The sequence below is a fragment of the Acomys minous genome (assembly GCF_964271855.1).
Source record: "Acomys minous genome assembly, chromosome: 6".
Taxonomy (NCBI): Eukaryota; Metazoa; Chordata; class Mammalia; order Rodentia; family Muridae; genus Acomys; species Acomys minous.
Window position 1 is genome coordinate 91454483 of NC_140487.1, and position 17229 is coordinate 91471711.

At 35.0% G+C, this 17229-nt stretch overlaps 1 protein-coding gene and 1 long non-coding RNA gene across 3 annotated transcripts in view; both read left to right on the forward strand.

The window, feature by feature from the left end:
* The window catches only part of LOC311598964 (selection and upkeep of intraepithelial T-cells protein 2-like), a 332195-nt gene that overhangs the window by 235025 nt on the left and 79941 nt on the right, over nt 1–17229 (forward strand). The gene's annotated exons all lie outside the window — the stretch shown is intronic.
* On the forward strand, nt 4226–12304 carry LOC311598971. The gene is made up of 3 exons (XR_014779728.1): nt 4226–4333; nt 8717–8838; nt 11696–12304. It is a non-coding gene; the product is annotated as an uncharacterized lncRNA (long non-coding RNA).

Sequence of the window (17229 nt, forward strand, 5' to 3'; positions counted from 1 at the left end):
TAACCATATTATATGAGTATTTTATGAATCACGTCATTAGGATATATTGATTACTGCCACATGGTAGAAATATGTGATATAACTGGCATTTTTAAATTCCTAAAATTCAACATTCACATTGTTATGACAGTGCAATACATATCAAAAAAGAGTTCAGTCAGTAAAAACAGCAGTAAGGAAAATGTATATGTAAAATGCAGATTGAGTGATTACTTGTTCATTGTTTACTCCTCTAAGACATGATGGATGAATAAAAAAATCAGGAAAAGGTTAGATTATGTAACAAAACTATCCTTAGCTAAAATCCATATTCAAAAATTAAGTTTTACATATTAAAAGACTGTGTTAGGTGAAGAGGAATGATTACACCATTAAACACCACCTCATGCAATATTTTCTTTATTAACCAAAGGTTTAAAAATTCTGTACTGCTTTGGAGGATTAGGAGAGTATCTGAATAAAATAACTGTTGCTGTGACTAAATAGGCCTCTATAGAAATTGTTTCTGTAATATCAGAAAAGTTCATAGTAATGAATAGAAATCAGAAATTGGGCAGGATGGCACTTGAAAGGCTGAGGCAGAAAGAGAGAGTTTGTGTTAAACTTGGGTTACAAAATAAGAAATGCCTCAAATAGAAAGTAAGATACTACAAGTACTTTTAAAATATAGATGAAGGGATATGCTGATATGCTAAAGGTGTGATGAAATGAAAATTTTGAATAAGAAAAAATAATTTTAAGGTCTTAGAAACGAATCAGGAAAGATGAATTTTTAGCTGATAGAGGTAACATTCTGGAATGAGCATACCTGAAATAAAGCTGATCAGCATCGTGAATGAAAACCTTGCTATACAAATTTCAGTTGCCACCTGAGCTCACAGTGGCTGTGACTGCATGTGCAAGACAAGCACAAGTTCAAGACCCAAAAAACACACACTAAAAATAAATAAATAAATTAATTAATTAATAAATTAATTAATTAATTAAAAGCGAAGGGAGGGGCAGATTATCCTACCTGAGGAACTCAATGGTAGATAGTTGTTGAGAAGGGACAGTTAGATTTTTAAGGATGTTACTCTTGATAGGCCACTAATGCTCCAGAGGAAGTCCACATGTCCAGGACTACATAAGCAGTACAATTAGACTTGATGGATTTATTTTAAAAAGAGTGCGGGGGGGGGGCGGTGACAGAAAATTGAGTATGGTGTGGAGGGGTATTGAACTGGAAGAAGTTGGAGGAGGGAATTCTATCTCCAAGATGCACTTAATGTTCTGACTCTCTTTGTAGTTGCCCACAAATCAGGTCTGCCAGTGTGTAGTATAGTATAGAGCAAGATAGGAAGGGAGGAAGGAAGAAAGAAGAAGGAAGAATAAAGAAAATGAAGGAAGGAAGAAGGGAGGAAGTTTGGGAAGGAGGGAAATAGGAAGGAGGAAACAAATGACAAAAGAAAAGAAGAATGGAGAAGAGAGAGAGAAAAGGGAAGAAAGGAAGGGATGGTGGGAGATAGATGGAATGGGAGGAAGACAGGAAGGAAGAGAAAGAGGCATAAGGATAGGACTGCTGCCAAACTTAAAGGGGAAACCGGCTCTCATGTCAGCCTCTTACCCTGGGCTGGTGGGGCTCTTTGCCATGTGTATTTTAAAGATGTTCTCTTCTCTTTTTCAGGTGACCTATTTTGTGGGAAGGACATAACATGTTTAATTTTCATTTTTCTTGGAATATCTATTATTTTATATTTGTTTGACCTTTTAAATTTTTTTTCTATGAAAAAAGGTAACTGATCCAAGAGTGATAGAATCTTGCATGGATTGTTTCTTAACTTTATGCCTAAGTCACATTTAGAGTTTTTAGTTAAATCTAAAATACATTTATTCTCACATCCACACACAGCTTGTTTCTTAATTTACAGTTGCTGAATTTTATACCACTTGACTCTGAGATCCCAAGGCACTTTTGGTTTTAGGGATGAAGGTCACCATGATTACTTCCTTTTTCCCATCCAAAGTTGAATTCTATATCCCTTAAACAGAACACACTTAAATCTAAAATGAGCACGAATTGAAACACCGTATATTAAAATAAATCTTTCTTCTCTTAAGAAGTAATCATTTCCATCATAGTAACATAGAGTCACTCTGTCACCTCAAACTGCTGAGTGGTTAACACATATTAGTCTTTCTCTAGGGTAGATTTAATGTGATCACAAATTCACAACAAATACAGTTTTGTAGTCTGAGTGTGTGGATGTATGTTTGCCCAAGTGCTTAGACTTGTACTTCAGCTCTCACAGGCCATTAACTTTGATTTTTTTTAACTCTATTACTCTCAATTTTATTCTTGAAGAGAACATGTGTCACTGAACCCAGAGCTAGGCTGTCAGCAATAAAGCAAAAAGGATCTACTTTTTTCTACCACACAGTTTTGGAGTTATAGGTGCATATGCAAACACAACCAGCTTTAATTTTTTAATGGAGGTGCTGGTATTTGAACTCAGGTCCTCATGCTTGCACAGAAAATACTTACCTACTGAGCCATCTCTTTACCCACTCAATTATTTTTATATTGCAGTTCCTTCAGTAATAATCCTGAACAAATTAATGCAAAAAAGGTACTTATAGAAATCAATAACTCCATTAGAACGGAATCCTTCTCTCTCATGCTATGGGTAAACTAAATGTATATATCTTATTGTAGTTATATAGGGATCCAGGATAAAAAGAACAGTAGTAATTTATAAGTACAACCTTTAGAGATGAGATGATGACTCAATGGTTAAGAACACTGTCTGTTCTTCTAGAGAACCTGGATTCCATACCCATCACCTACATGGTGACTCACAACTGTCTTTAATTTCAGTTTCTGGAGATCCAATACCCTTTCCTCACCTCTATAAGCACCATGCATACAAGTGATGCACAGGCGTACACATGGGCAAAACATCTACAAACATAAAATTAAACAAAAATAACAGCTTTTTCTAACCTCAATGACCAAACAAAATTTTTATTTACTAACGCAGAGGCTGAGTAAACAGTAAGGTAGAGGATAGTGACTAGATCATTCACTAAAAAGCCTGAGTTCAAAGTGATGGAAGAAGGCTGCAATTTACCACAGATTAATGATCATGTGACTCAAAGGAGTAGTTACAATCCATTCGTTCTATTAGTTTACTTAATACATAACCTCCTGATGCATAAAACACATTGATGGGACTTTTCTTATGCTAAGAATAGTGATAATAATTTTATGGAGTTCATCTAAAAAATTATTGAAAGGTAATTCTGTTACTGTCATCTTATAAGGCGTGAGGGCATATTATATTACACAGGTTATAAATGACATAGCCAAGATTGGCCTACAGATTTGGCTCCAAATTTCTTGACATATTAATCTGTTATAACATTCACTTCTTGGTTTCAAGTTTCTTCATGTAATCATCTAGACTGCTGAGGACACTTTCTAATTGAAACAATCTATTCCATGGTAGATATAACATATTCAGTGATGATTCGATTCTGAGCGCGCGCGTGCACACACACACACACACACACACACACACACACACACACACACGATCTGATTCCCTGTCTTTCAGACACTAAACTCAAAACTGTGCTGTCTTGTCTGAAATATATTTCAAGTTACTTCAAAAAATCTCATATATCCTTTTCTAGAAGGTGATATGACAATTAACTAGTCTATGTTTATATATTTGGTAATCTATGGAGAAACACTTGTGTAGTGCCTTTTCAGCCCAAGAAGTGAGCCCCTGAGCAGGTCTTAGTAGATGACCCTTCCTTAGCAGGGTAGAGTGTGTTTCATGCAGTGTTGAAGGAGCCAACCACTTTTATTTTCTGAATTCATGGATCCAACTCAGTTCCCTTACTTCAGCAACTGTTGTTCTCATAGATACTCTTGGCCAAGATTGAATCTGAAGAGAACTCCTATGGCCTGAGGTGTCTCCAGTCTCTCCAGCCACTGATTTTGTGCTCCGTTAGGTTGTTGGGGTCAGAGAGGAAAGTTCTCTTAGTTCTGTTAGTCTTAGAAATCCAGCTGATATGTCCTAGTCGCAAATTAAGCCCGATGCTTCCATTCTACTTAAGATATGAGTAGGAGTGGAATCATAACGGTCACCTTTTCATATTATTTTCTTTAGGATGCTGCCTCATACCGCTAAGCTCATTTTGTTAACTCTAACTTTCTCTTTCCTAGAATGTGAATCTGGATGCAGATCATGTTTCTCTAAATTAATCATACCAGTCATGCAATTTCTGTGCTTCTTAGTTTTCTCTGGAATAATCGTTAATCGGTATCTGCAATTACGGAACAGAGGTAAATGGTGTTAATGGTGACAGCATATCATTCATTCTCTTGCTTTCCTGGATGTTTGTCTCTCTGTGGTGTTTTTTATTTATGTAAAACTTTCACCATCACTATTAAAGTCTGTGGTTTGGGGTAAACTCAAAATATCATATTCTAACAGAGTGCTGTGGGAAGCAACAACTGGAGCTACCAGTGTTTTTTGCTGTGTTGGTGATGAGATTCTTCTACTTACGCAATAAGCAAAAAGGGATTCAGAAAATACCGTTGAATCAACCCTCATTTACTTTGAATATTTCTCATCATTTAATGGTCAATATTTTTATTTGAATATAGATGATTTTACGAGTTGTATTTTAATGTCTACAGAGAATATATTTAATCCAATAATATTTTGATTATATGAAATTTCATGAGGCTTTTCAAACTTTGAAGTGCTTCCGTGGATATATTAAATGTGAAATATGATACCTGTTTTGGAGTTGAGTTTGTGATGGACATAATAACACTAACATGAGTGTATGTACAGGATTGGTATTGCTGGGTCTAGAGGTAGCACAGTTCCCAATTTTCTGGGAAACCACCACATTGAGTTCCATAGTGGCCATACAAGTTTGCATTCACACTAGAAATGGGGAATTGTTCCTCTTGCTCTACATCCTGCATAAGCTGTTGCTTGAGTTTTTTTTTATCTTAGCCATTCTGACAGTTGTAAGATGAAATCTCAGAGTCATTTTTATTTGCATTTTCCTGGTGGCTAAGGATGTTAAAAATTCCCTTAAGTCCTGCATGGCTATTTGAGATTTCTCTATCAAGAATTCTGTTAGATTTATACTACATTATTTAAACTAGGTTATTTAGTTTGTTGTTGTCTAGTTTCTTGAGTTCTTAGTACATTTTGGATATTATCACTTTCTCAGATATTCGGTTGGTGAAGAACTTTTTTAATTCTGTAGGCTGCTGTTTTGTTCTTTTGAAGGTATCCTTTCCCTTTCAGTTTCATGAGGTTGGTTGCATTTATTAATTGTTGATTTTAGTGCCTGAGCTACTGGTGCTCTGTTGAGGAAGTAGTCTCCTGTGCCAACTCATTCAAAGCAAGTCTCCACTTTCTCTTCTTTCAGGTTTACATATCCAGTTTTATGTTGAGGGTCTTTGATCCACTTAGACTTGGGTTTTGTGCAGGGAGCTAGACATGGATCTATTTGCACACATACAGTTACATCAGCAGCATTTGTTGAAGATGCTTATTTTTGCCACTGCATGGTTTTGTCTTTTTGTCAAAAATCAACTGTCCTTAGGTAGATAGGTCTACTAACTGGCCCTTCAATTCAATGCCATTGATCAGCCTGTCTGTTATGATTCCAATACAATGTCTTTTCGTAAAATATTATTGCTATGTAATATCCCACTCTCCACTCTACTGTGGAGAGTGTTCTGTCCATTGTCTAGATCTGGGTAGGGGTTTAAGGTTTACCGCCTGTATTGTCCTTGGCTGGTGCCTTAGTTTGAGCGGGACCCCTGGGCCCAAATCTGCCTATCATAATGTTCTACTTGTAGGCTTCTGGGACCCTCTGGATACTTCTACCTTGGTGCCTCAACTTTGACCATGTTTCCTGGATGGGGAGACCTAGTGGCACTCAGAGGAAAGACAGCAGGTTACCAAGAAGAGACTTGATACCCTATGAACATATACAGGGGGAGGTAATCCCCCCCAGGAACAGTCATAGGGGAGGGGAATAAGGGAAAAATGGGAGGGAGGGAAGAATGGGAGCATACAAGGGATGGAATAACCATTGAGATGTAACAAGAATAAATTAATAAAGTAAAAAAAAAACAAAAACAAAAATATTATTGCTATGTAGTACAACTTGAAATCAGGAATGGCAATGCCTCCAGAAGTTATTTTATTGTACAATATTGTTTTAGCTATTCTTGAGGTTTTTTATTTTTCCATTTGAAGTTTTGAATTGCTATTTCATGGTTTGTAAAGAATTGCCTTGGAATTTTGGTGAGATTTGTGTTTAATCTGTAGATTATTCTTAGTAAGATGGACAGTTTTGCTACATTAATCCTACTGATCCATGAGCATGCAAGATCTTTCTATTTTCTGATATCTTTTTCAGTTTCTTTCTTCAGAAACTTGAAGTTATTGTCATACAGTTCTCTCACTTGCTCAGTTAGAATTATACCAAGATATTTTATATTTGCTGTAGCTGTTTTGAAGGGTCTTGTTTTCCTAATTTCTGTCTTAGCCAGCTTATCATTTGTAGAAAGGAGGGCTACTGACTTTTAAGCTAATTTTGTATCCAGCCACTTTACTAAAGGTGCTCATCATCTGTAGGAATTCTCTTTTAGAATTTTGAGGGCCTTTTATGTATGCTATTATATTACCTGCAAATAGCAATACTTTTATTTGCTCTTTTCCAATTTCTATCCTTTTGATATCATTTAGTTATCTTATTGTTCTGCTTAGAACTTCAAGTACTATATTGAGAAGATACTGAAAGAACCAGCAGCCTGTCTTTTCCCTAATTTTAGTGGAATTGCTTTAAACTTCTCTCCATTTAGTTTGATGTTGGCTATAGGCTTGTATACCACCTATGTTGTGTTTAAGTATTTGCCTTTTATCTCTGATCTCTCCAAGACTTATATTATAAAGAAGTGCTGGATTTTGTCAAAAACCTTTTTCAGCTTCTAATGAGATGATCAGGTGTGTTTTTACTTCAATTGCTTACATGTTGGATTACATTGATGAATTTTTGTATATTGATGCATCCCTGCATTTCTAGGATGAACTTTAAAAATTGATCATAGTGGTAGATGTTTTTATGTGTTCTGGAATTTGGTTTTGGAGTATTTTATTTAGTATGTTTTATACCAATGTTCATAAGAAAATTTTGTCTGAAATTCTCTTTCTTTATTTTATTTTTATTCTTCTGTCTGACTAATTCCAGATAATCTCTATCTTTTTAGTTTAAGAATTGGTTACTCTTTTTGACCAAAACTTTTCTGTTGTTTATGATCCCTATTGCTTTTTGGCTTTCTTCATTATCCCCTTCAGTCAAAGATTTCAGGTTTTATGACTACTTTGTAATGAACTTTTCATTTTCTTCAGAAATCTTTTCACCAGTTATAAATGTCCTTTTGTAGCTAACAAGGCTGTCTTAAAAGTAAATGTGAAACTAATGCCAGGCTATTCATATGTTCTTGCTTGGGGAAAAATACTACTAGAATTCATTGTGTCCATTCCGTGGTACATATTTTCTGATAAACACAGCAAATTACCTTAAATTTAGTGACTTAAATCAAGATGTATTTGTTCTTATAAATCTGTGGGTCAAAATCCCCAAATGAGTTTCACTTGATTAACCATGCAGTTTTGCAGAATACCTAGGAGAACTAATGTACTTCCCTTGTATAATTTCTAATTGTGAAGATTATACAATAATATTGTTAGTCAGAGCTTCGTTTATGCATTCCCAAGTTTGTTTATATTGCTAGACCATTTTAGTTCCTTGCAACTGTGTTTATGTGGAGCATTGTTTTCTTGCTAACTTTATATGGAGATGGGGTTGAATTATATCACATGATTCCCATAAGACTTGGCCAACAATAGTATGGTGTTTTTTAGTCTTTGATCACTCTGTGTCTTATTCATTCTTATTCCAGCTAGTAAACATCTCTGTTGTTAAAAGTTTATGTTATTAGGTTTGGTCCATGAAATAATCATAGAAACCCTTTTTGTTTTAGGGTTTATGGCTTTAATTACACCAGAAAACTCTTTTCCCATATAAGACAACATGTTTTAAATTTCCAAAGAGTAGGTATGGATATTTTTGTAGGTCAGTTCTTATGATTTACTACAGTACGGCCTGCAAAGATTAACATATCTCTTAAACACAACATACTATCAAAATATTTCAAAATTTCCCCAAATTTCGATCCTATAACAGCATCAAATCAAAGTCAGTCATTGAGTATAATAACAAAAGACTATGAAATATCTATTTTATAAAGTTGTAAGAATTGGTTGAATCAGCCTATTAAAAGTAGCAAAACAATGTCTCTATAGGCTAAATCATTTTTATTTTTCTCTTTGTTTTTTTCATCTTTCTCTTCCCTTTTCTTGTTTCATTCCTCCCTCCCTCTGTTCCTTTCTTCCATCCTTCCTTCCTTCCTTCCTTCCTTCCTGCTCTTTCTTTTTTGTTACAGAGTACCATTATGTAACAGAGGCTGGACTCAATCTACTATCTCAGCCTTAGTCGATTACACATTGTATCACTACATTCATCTCTAAGGCATACTAAGAGTTAGTTAAATAATATTAAATGATATTTAACTTCTCTTTGTCTAGCGCACATCTTCACTAATTTTCTAATTGTTAAATTTTCTTAGTTTCTATTTCAGATCACTTGTTTTCCTTGTACAACAGCTGGATGATGGATATGGCAATAGTGATAGGATTTCTGGTGATATTTTTCGGTTTTACAACACCTCTATTATTGAAACACCAATGTGTAAGTAAACAAGAAGTGTCACTTCGTTGAGACTAAAACAGGCCATTTCTGCTCTTCAAAGGCCTGCTTTGTAGTTTATTATTAGCCAAGGTTCATTCAGTCTCTACAGAGAAGATATATTAATTCAAACTCTGTTACTTTACATTATATATTAGTATTTTAAACGTCAAGTTGCAGCTTTATTCTGCTTGAATACATTTGTTTCTACCTCAAATTTACATTAAAAAAGAGGAAAAATGGTTCTGTGGTTATGAGTACTGGCTGCACTGCCAGAGGACATGAGTTTGATTCCCACAATACACATGCCACCTCACAACTGTCTGTCATACCCATTCCAGGGGATCTGAAGTCTTCTTCTGACTTCTGTGGATACCATGTGGTGCACAGACATATATGCAGTCAAATACATACACATAGATAATAAAATAAAATTGGAGACAGTTTTAAATAGCAGATTTTTTGTTCTCTTGCTAATAGCACACATAATTCTGGGTTTCTCAGACTTTCTGACCTTATGCTTCAATGAATAAATCAATTTTTCTGTTGACAGTTTTGGAACATTCCAAAAATACAAACGTTGCTGATTTAAATATATTTTGATTATGTTATTTTCCACATAGATCATTTTGTCCCACTCATATATAGTTTATGAAATGAAAATGAATGATTTAATTCTCCTTGGCATTCATTACTCTTTCTCTATATTTGTGGAGTAAGTTTACTGATTTCTAATTTTGTTCAACCAAAGAATGTAAGGTAATGGATTTTAACTTAAAGATGTCATAAATTTCCACAGCAAAGTTTTGTTTTCTATATAGTGTCCGTCATTGTGTCTTCAAGTATATGGTATTTCCCCAATGCTTCTTATATTCAGACAGTAACTTAGAATGTTATAATAAATTTAATTGTTTTCCTTATTAGAATATCTTTAAATGAATATTAAATAGTTGAGGCATGTCAATAAATGTTGAAGAAAAAGTAACACTGTGTGAAATTCTGAGAATAAAGGTGTTTAAATCTCATAATGTTACCCATTCCAAATAGTTTCTCATGAGAGAAAAAGTAGTCAAATATTTTAAAATACACAAATAGAATTGAATTAATGAAATCATTTGAGAAATATTTTCCTTAGGTGGAAATAAGGAAAGATGAAAGTGTTAATATATAAGAAATATGAAAAGTAAATTAGTGAAATACTAATATAAAAGTATATTATAACTGTAAATTAATGAATATTTAACTGACCGAATGTAAAATCAAACTTTGGCTTCTAAATCTACATACTATAGATTCCCAAATAGAAGCAACTGAAGATCAACATATTTTTATGTGGTGTACCTATACTGAACATATGAGAACATTTGTCTTGTCAATAAAATAAGCAGAGATAGAGAATTCATCTTACATAATGCTCAGCCATAAAGAGAAAATATATACCACATCATCTCTTCCAAAGGCTCACAGATTACTTACAAAAGCGGATGGAGAGATTTTTACAACCCAGAAACAAAAGATTACTACAAGGAAACAGTGTCTTCTGAGTACAGCAAGGCAGCTACAAATAGCAACTCACAGATAGATCATGATTCATAAGACCTGTGAAAACCCAAGCCAGATTGAATCCTGGCATGCAGAGAAGAGGTTACCATGAATGCCCATACATACAAGAAGAGATATTGACAATGGTTGGCTGCTGTGATAAGGAAGGTCAATTTTCTTGAAGAGGATAGCTACTAATAAGTTGTTCATGCTTTAGTGGAAAGACACACAACAAGAAATATTCAGGAAGAACAAATTGGTCTTGAATGTAAAGGCAAAAGACACAGAATTATTAGGGTAGAGATAAAATGGTAGATCTGGGAAGACTTGAAGAAAAAGAACAAATATATTAAAACATGTACAAAATTCACCATTAATGAGAACATATGTTTAAGTTGGTAACAATCCCTAAATAAGTTCATTGACCATCAAAGGAACAGAGGATGCAGTTTTGAGTATATTATATAAAAGAAGAATGAATAAGAAAAAATATAGAACACCAGTTTAACATTTAAATTATATTATGTATTATAAGAAACTTTGAGATGATTGAACTAATGAAGTATATAGGAGAATGATTGCTGGATATAAACAAATTCTGTATTATTTTATATAAAGTATTTCAACATTGAAGAAGCTTTTCTATTCGTAGGAGTTTGGAGTAATTAATGTCTAACCCAAGGGATGGCCATCTTAAGAAGTTTAACTGTACCCCAGTGCAAAGGAATTTTCCTAGCAAAGCTTGGTTACTCATAAGATTCTCATCAAATATCTAGAGGTTTCTTATCACATGTTGTGGCAACTATTCCTTAATTGCATGCAGCTAGAGTATATATGCTGAGAGAGATTCCATCTATGAAGCTAAAGGGAAGCCTCATCTCTGCTGGGTAAAAGCTTTTCAAGTACAGCCTGTTGTTGGGAGAGGTGGAGTAACCACATCCTTGTATGTAGCCCCTTACCTAGGCTCTATTAGGAAGCTCAATAATCTCATTGGTTGCCCAGCAAAAACTTTAATCAGATCATGCATTTTATACTCTGGGATGTTAGAAGAATGAATAGGTGTTGTTTAGGTCATTCCCTGTGACTGAAGGAAGTGCAGCAACAGGGTCCTGGAAACAAGATTCCATAGACACCAATAGGTAGTTCTCTATTACTGACATAGTCAACGAATATCAATAGTTGATACCACCTCAAAAGAGAGATTATGTTTTTAATGGAGATAAATAATCTATTTATTGTACTACTCACCTTATTGTGGCTTGCAGTAAGAGAACTTGAAAGATAATGATGTATTCTGTATTCTAACCTCTATTTACAGTAAAGAGAATAAAGAATGTGATAGAGGTGAAACCAACAAATCTTAGACTCGAACTGCGGATCCTTCAGTTGTTCTAAGAAGACTAGATGATAGATGAAGAGTCTACAGCTTAAAATATATGTAAGAACATGCCCACTGCTGCTGCTTTGGTTTTTGTTTCATCCCTAGTATAGTAATATTGAAGAGCACTGAAACCTTTGAGAAGTGAGTACTAGTGGGTGATCATTGCAGACAGGCTCTTGGGGAAATAATGAGACCATGACGCCATCTTGTTTCTTTATTTTGTTTTCTAACCATTGTCTGAGTGGTTTTCCTCTGTCCTTTACTGCTACTTTTAGACCAAATTTCTAGATACAATAAATACAACCAGTGCATTTAAGTGGGAAGATCTGCCCTCACTGAGGGTGTTTCTTTCAAAGTCTAAAGAATAAACGTTGTCACATGCTGGACATTGCTTTTTCCTGAGAAAGGATGTCTATCACTTATGCTTCCACCATCCCCTGATGATATGCTCAAACATCTTTGGCTTTTCTAAAGTGGAGTGAGTATCATCAGTAACTTTCCATGGAACTTTCAAATCTTCCATAGTGGAATGGGACTGCAACACCATCCAGAACCAATGACTGAGAAATTGGTGGATTCCCTGATTCCCTGTATCTGACTCTGTAACCTCTGTAATTTTATAATGAACTCATGGTCTATGCATTCTATTTTAATTGTGACTCATAGGGTTGAAAATAGCTTATAATATTTGGGCCCTGTCAGTCTCCATTTGCCAACAACTCAATAAAGAATTACTCATTCCCAGTACAAAGGTTTTAATTTACGATTATGAAGGATCTAATTAGAGAACTGTCCCCATTATAAGGTACCATGATTTAAACCCATTTTACTACATGCATGTGTATATATTTTAGAGTTTCTATAATAATAAGTTTTCATATGTCCTTTTCAAAAATCTCTCCCGTATTTATTTCTCTATCCTGCCCTTCCATCACTGTCCCATGTTAAGCTTCTTAAAATTATAAAATTGTAATCCTCCATTATAATTCTCCTTTATATGAGTATTCTAGTTCCTCTTTTAAGATCTTCTCTCTCTCTCCATGTATAATATATATGCAAATTACATATACATGCAAATACTAGCATTAAAAATAGTAAAAAAAATGAAGGAGAGATGCCAGTGGTTATACTGGAGATCTTCAATGGAGAAAAATAACAGGAAAATGTAATTAAATGATAATCACAAGATAAAAGATATGGGGAATGGGGGAGATCTGTGATGAAGTAGAGAGGTACATAAATATATGCATATAATTATGAGTCATTAGAAGTTAGTTTAATACTACATCTTATTATCAGAGTAATAATAGCAAGTTCTTCCTAGGATAAATGTCTCATATAGTAACAGGTTATTGTCCCCAATATCAGCACCTGACATTAATGCCCTTATTGCATCAGTGGGTATGTGTTGCCTGTCATGTCACTGTTATAACTCGCAGCACTCACATCTGGGTAAGATTCAAGCTTTATTTCTGATGTGTTCTGTAACTCAAATATGTGGCATCTTCAGGATTATGGCTTTACACTTTAAGTTCAGGAGGATAACCAACTGCATTGAAATGTTTTAGGATCTGAAGAAAATCACTGACCAAAAAATCCAAATGAGGTAATACATTGCTGACAATGAGCTTTTTATTGTATTAGTCTGTTGATATCTAACAGGGTTAGGAATATTGTTGCTCCACTATAAGTTAACATAATTTAAACTTTATATGTATGTGTGTGTCTACATATTTTATGAGGCTTCTAGAGTAGTGTGCTTCTAGAGTAGTAGTCTAGAGTAGTATGACTAAGTGTTATGGGGAAAAGTAGTCAGGAGGAAGGAAGGAATACTATGAGAAATAACTAATACTGAATACATTTTTAAAATTCACTTTTCATAGCAGTGGAATAATATTTCATTTTATAAGTGTATCATATTTTATTACCTATTTGTCAGTTGATAGACAATTCCTATAATATTTCTGTTTCCTAGCTATCATATATAGAACAGCAATCAGCATGGATGTGGCAATTTTAATGAAAATTGTACCCACCCAGAGGTCATAGCAAGGGGCACTATTAGAAGCTGTGGCTTTGTTGTAGTAAGTGTGGCCTTTTGGGAGGAGAGTATCACTGGGAGCAAGCTCTGAGATCTCAGGAGGTCAAGGTATAACTACTAGCTCACTGTCTCTTCCTGATGCCTGCAGATCTAGATGTAGAATTCTTCAGCTACCTCTTCAATATCATGTCTACCTGCATGTCCCCATGCATCCCTCCATGACTATAATGGGCTAAGTAAAAATAAAAACTAAATAAAAAATGTTAAATTGGAAAGAAGATTAATATGAAAATATTAATTAAAAATTCAATTAATAAAAAAGAGCTACAGTTGTCTGTGGGAATGAGGAGAACTATTTTTTTATTTTATCTTTTCTAATATTATTATTAAAATAGTTTATTCAGATTACATCCCAATTGTTATCCCCTTACTTGTAAATTCCCATTCTCCCCATCTCTCCTGCTTTCACCCTGTTCCCCTGCCCTAGACCTGTGACAGAAGAAGACCTCTTCCCTTACATAGCCTATGAGGTCCCATCTGAATAGCCTACTTTCCCTTCCTCTGAGTGCCAAGAATAACTATTTAGAACACAGATTATACTGGTTCTAGAAAGTCGAAGTAATACATTCTTCTCTAGAGTCATTAACTTCACCAGGTATAGGTAGTTTGTAGAATTATTATTAATATTTATTATTGAATTATTATTTTAATGAATCCAACAGTTACTCCTTAACCAGCTTTGTACCCAAATAACCACACAGAGACACTCAGATCTATTTATTAACCTTTGGCACAATGTTTCACAATAAATACTCTGTCTTAAACCTCCATGCTAGTAGTTTCCTCCCATTCTGATTTCCCACTTGATACTTGCTTTTTACTCATATCCTTGGTCCACCTCGTTCCTTCTGGTGCTTCCTGGTATTCTTCTCACGGCTCCATACTCTCCTTTTTCCTTTTTCACCTCTCCTCACTAACCAGGTGCCCCACTCTATTCTGTGTTATTTTTCTGCATTCATTAGTTGGTTTACATGGGAAACACAGAGAACAAATGGTGGGATGTTTAGACAAACTTGAAACCAGAGATACTTAGAATAAATATCTCAATACAATATCTGGGTTGATCCAGAAAGTGGGGTAGAGAAATCAACATTTGAATGAACGAGAGTGAACTGTACATAGTCCACAAGAACATTATGCCAACAGTAGTTGGCTATGTTTACAGTTCCAGGCATGAATTCTTTACTGTTTTGAGTGGACCTTAAACACATGTATATGACTATTGATTACTTCCAAGATAAAGGTGCCATTATTGCACCACTGAAGATATATGTCCACACTTCTTATTATAATTCATAGGCTTTCCAGATGGGTAGGACTATTGATTGTGTTACTACCTTGGCAGGTTGCACAGCATTTTCAGTATGATGAATCTTCCCCATAGAATGGGAGAAGATTAATAAAATCTCAAGGTAGGTTATTTTAATTTTTATTAATTTATTTTACATGTAACAGTGTCTATAGAGACCAGAAGAGGACTATGATTCCCTGGAACTGGACACACAAATGGTTGTAAGCCACCATATGTGTGCTGGAACTTAAACACAGATCCTCTAGAAGAACATCCAATATTTTTAACAATTGAACAATCTCTCCAGCCCCTCAAAGTAGTTTTAATTTACATTTTTCTGATGACTAAGGATGTTGAACATTGTTTTAAAAAACATATATCCCTCTGTCGGATGTGGAGTTTGTGAAAATCCTTTTCCAATCAGTAGGCTTACATCTTTTGATGATGTCCTTTGCCTTATAGGAGACTTTCTATTTCATAAGATACCATTTATTAGTTGTTGATCTTAGTACCCACACTATAGGCATTCTGTTCAGGAAATTGTCTCCTGGGACAATTCACTCAAGGATGTGGCCTACTTTCTCTTTTATCAGATTTAGAGTATCTGACTATATTTTGAGGTCTTTGATCCACGTAGACTTGAGGTTTTTTGCACGGTAATAAATATGGCTCAATTTGTATTCTTCTACATGTTGATATACAGTTACACTAGCACCATTTGTCAAAGATGCTTTGTTTTTGCCATTGTAGGATTTTGGTGACTTTCTCATGAATCAAGTGTCGATAAATGTGTGCATTTACTTATGTGTCTCTGATTTGATTGCACTGATCAACCTGTCTGCTTTTATGCCCAGCACCATGTGGTTTTTATTACGATTGTTTGGTAGCGTAGCTTCAAACCAGAGATAGTAATATATCCAGATGCTCTTTTATTATACAGGATTGTTTTAGAAATAATGATTTTTTTTGTTTTACCATATGAAGCTGAATATTTTCTTTAAGGTCTGTAAAGAACTGTGTTGACATTTTGTGGGAATTGTGTTGAATCTGTAGATTGCTTTTAGTAGGATGGCCATTTTTACTATGTTAATATTACTTGAGATTAATTTAGGAGATGGGGACAAAAGATGAGGTACAGGGGAGGAACAAATGGAGTAACTATTGGGAGAGACAACTGGATTGGAGGCAGTATCTCTTGGACAAACTAGAAACCTTGGACAATGGAAACTTCCAAGGATCACTGTGGTTTACCAGGAGACTTTCAATTGAAGGACTGGGACACCAACCCTGCAACAAACCCTTAGACCCACAATTTGCCCTGCTACAGGATTTGCAGTGGTAAAAGGTGGAGAACAACTTAAGAGAAGGGCCAACTAATGAATGGCCCAGATTGAGAGCCAAGCCATGAGAGGGGGCCCAACACTAACACTTTTAAGGACATTCTACTCTACTGGCATACAGGACCATAACATAACTGTCACCAGAGAGCATTCACCCAGCAGCTTATGGAAACTGATGCAGAGACCCACATCCAAACATTAATCTGAGCTTGGGTAATACTGTGAAAGAGGAGGAAGAAGGAGTGAAGGAGCTAGAGAGGTTGAGAACATCACAAGAAAACCTAAAAAGCCAACTAACCTGGACCCATAGGGCCTCATAGACACTGAACTGCCAACTAGAGAGCATGCATGGAATGGACCTAGGCCCTCTATCCATATGAAACAGTTGTGCAGCTGGGTCTTCATATGGAATTCCTAAAGCAGGTGCAGGGGATGTCTCTGACTACATTGCCTGCCTTTGGATTCCTCGCTCCTACCTGGAAAGAGGGAAGGACTGGGAGGAGAGGAAGAAGAGGCTTTGATCAGGATATAAATAAGTAAATAACTTAAATAATGATTTTTAAAAATCTCTGGTTTTTTTTTTCTTTTGAGAAATCTCTAGTTATATATCCAAATTTTTGGTTGAGTTGTTTTCTCAATGCTTAGGTTTTGTACGGTATTTTTTGTATTTTCTAGATAACAACTCTCTAGTAGATGCACAATTAATAAATATTTCTCCCTTATGCAAGTTTTCTTTTTA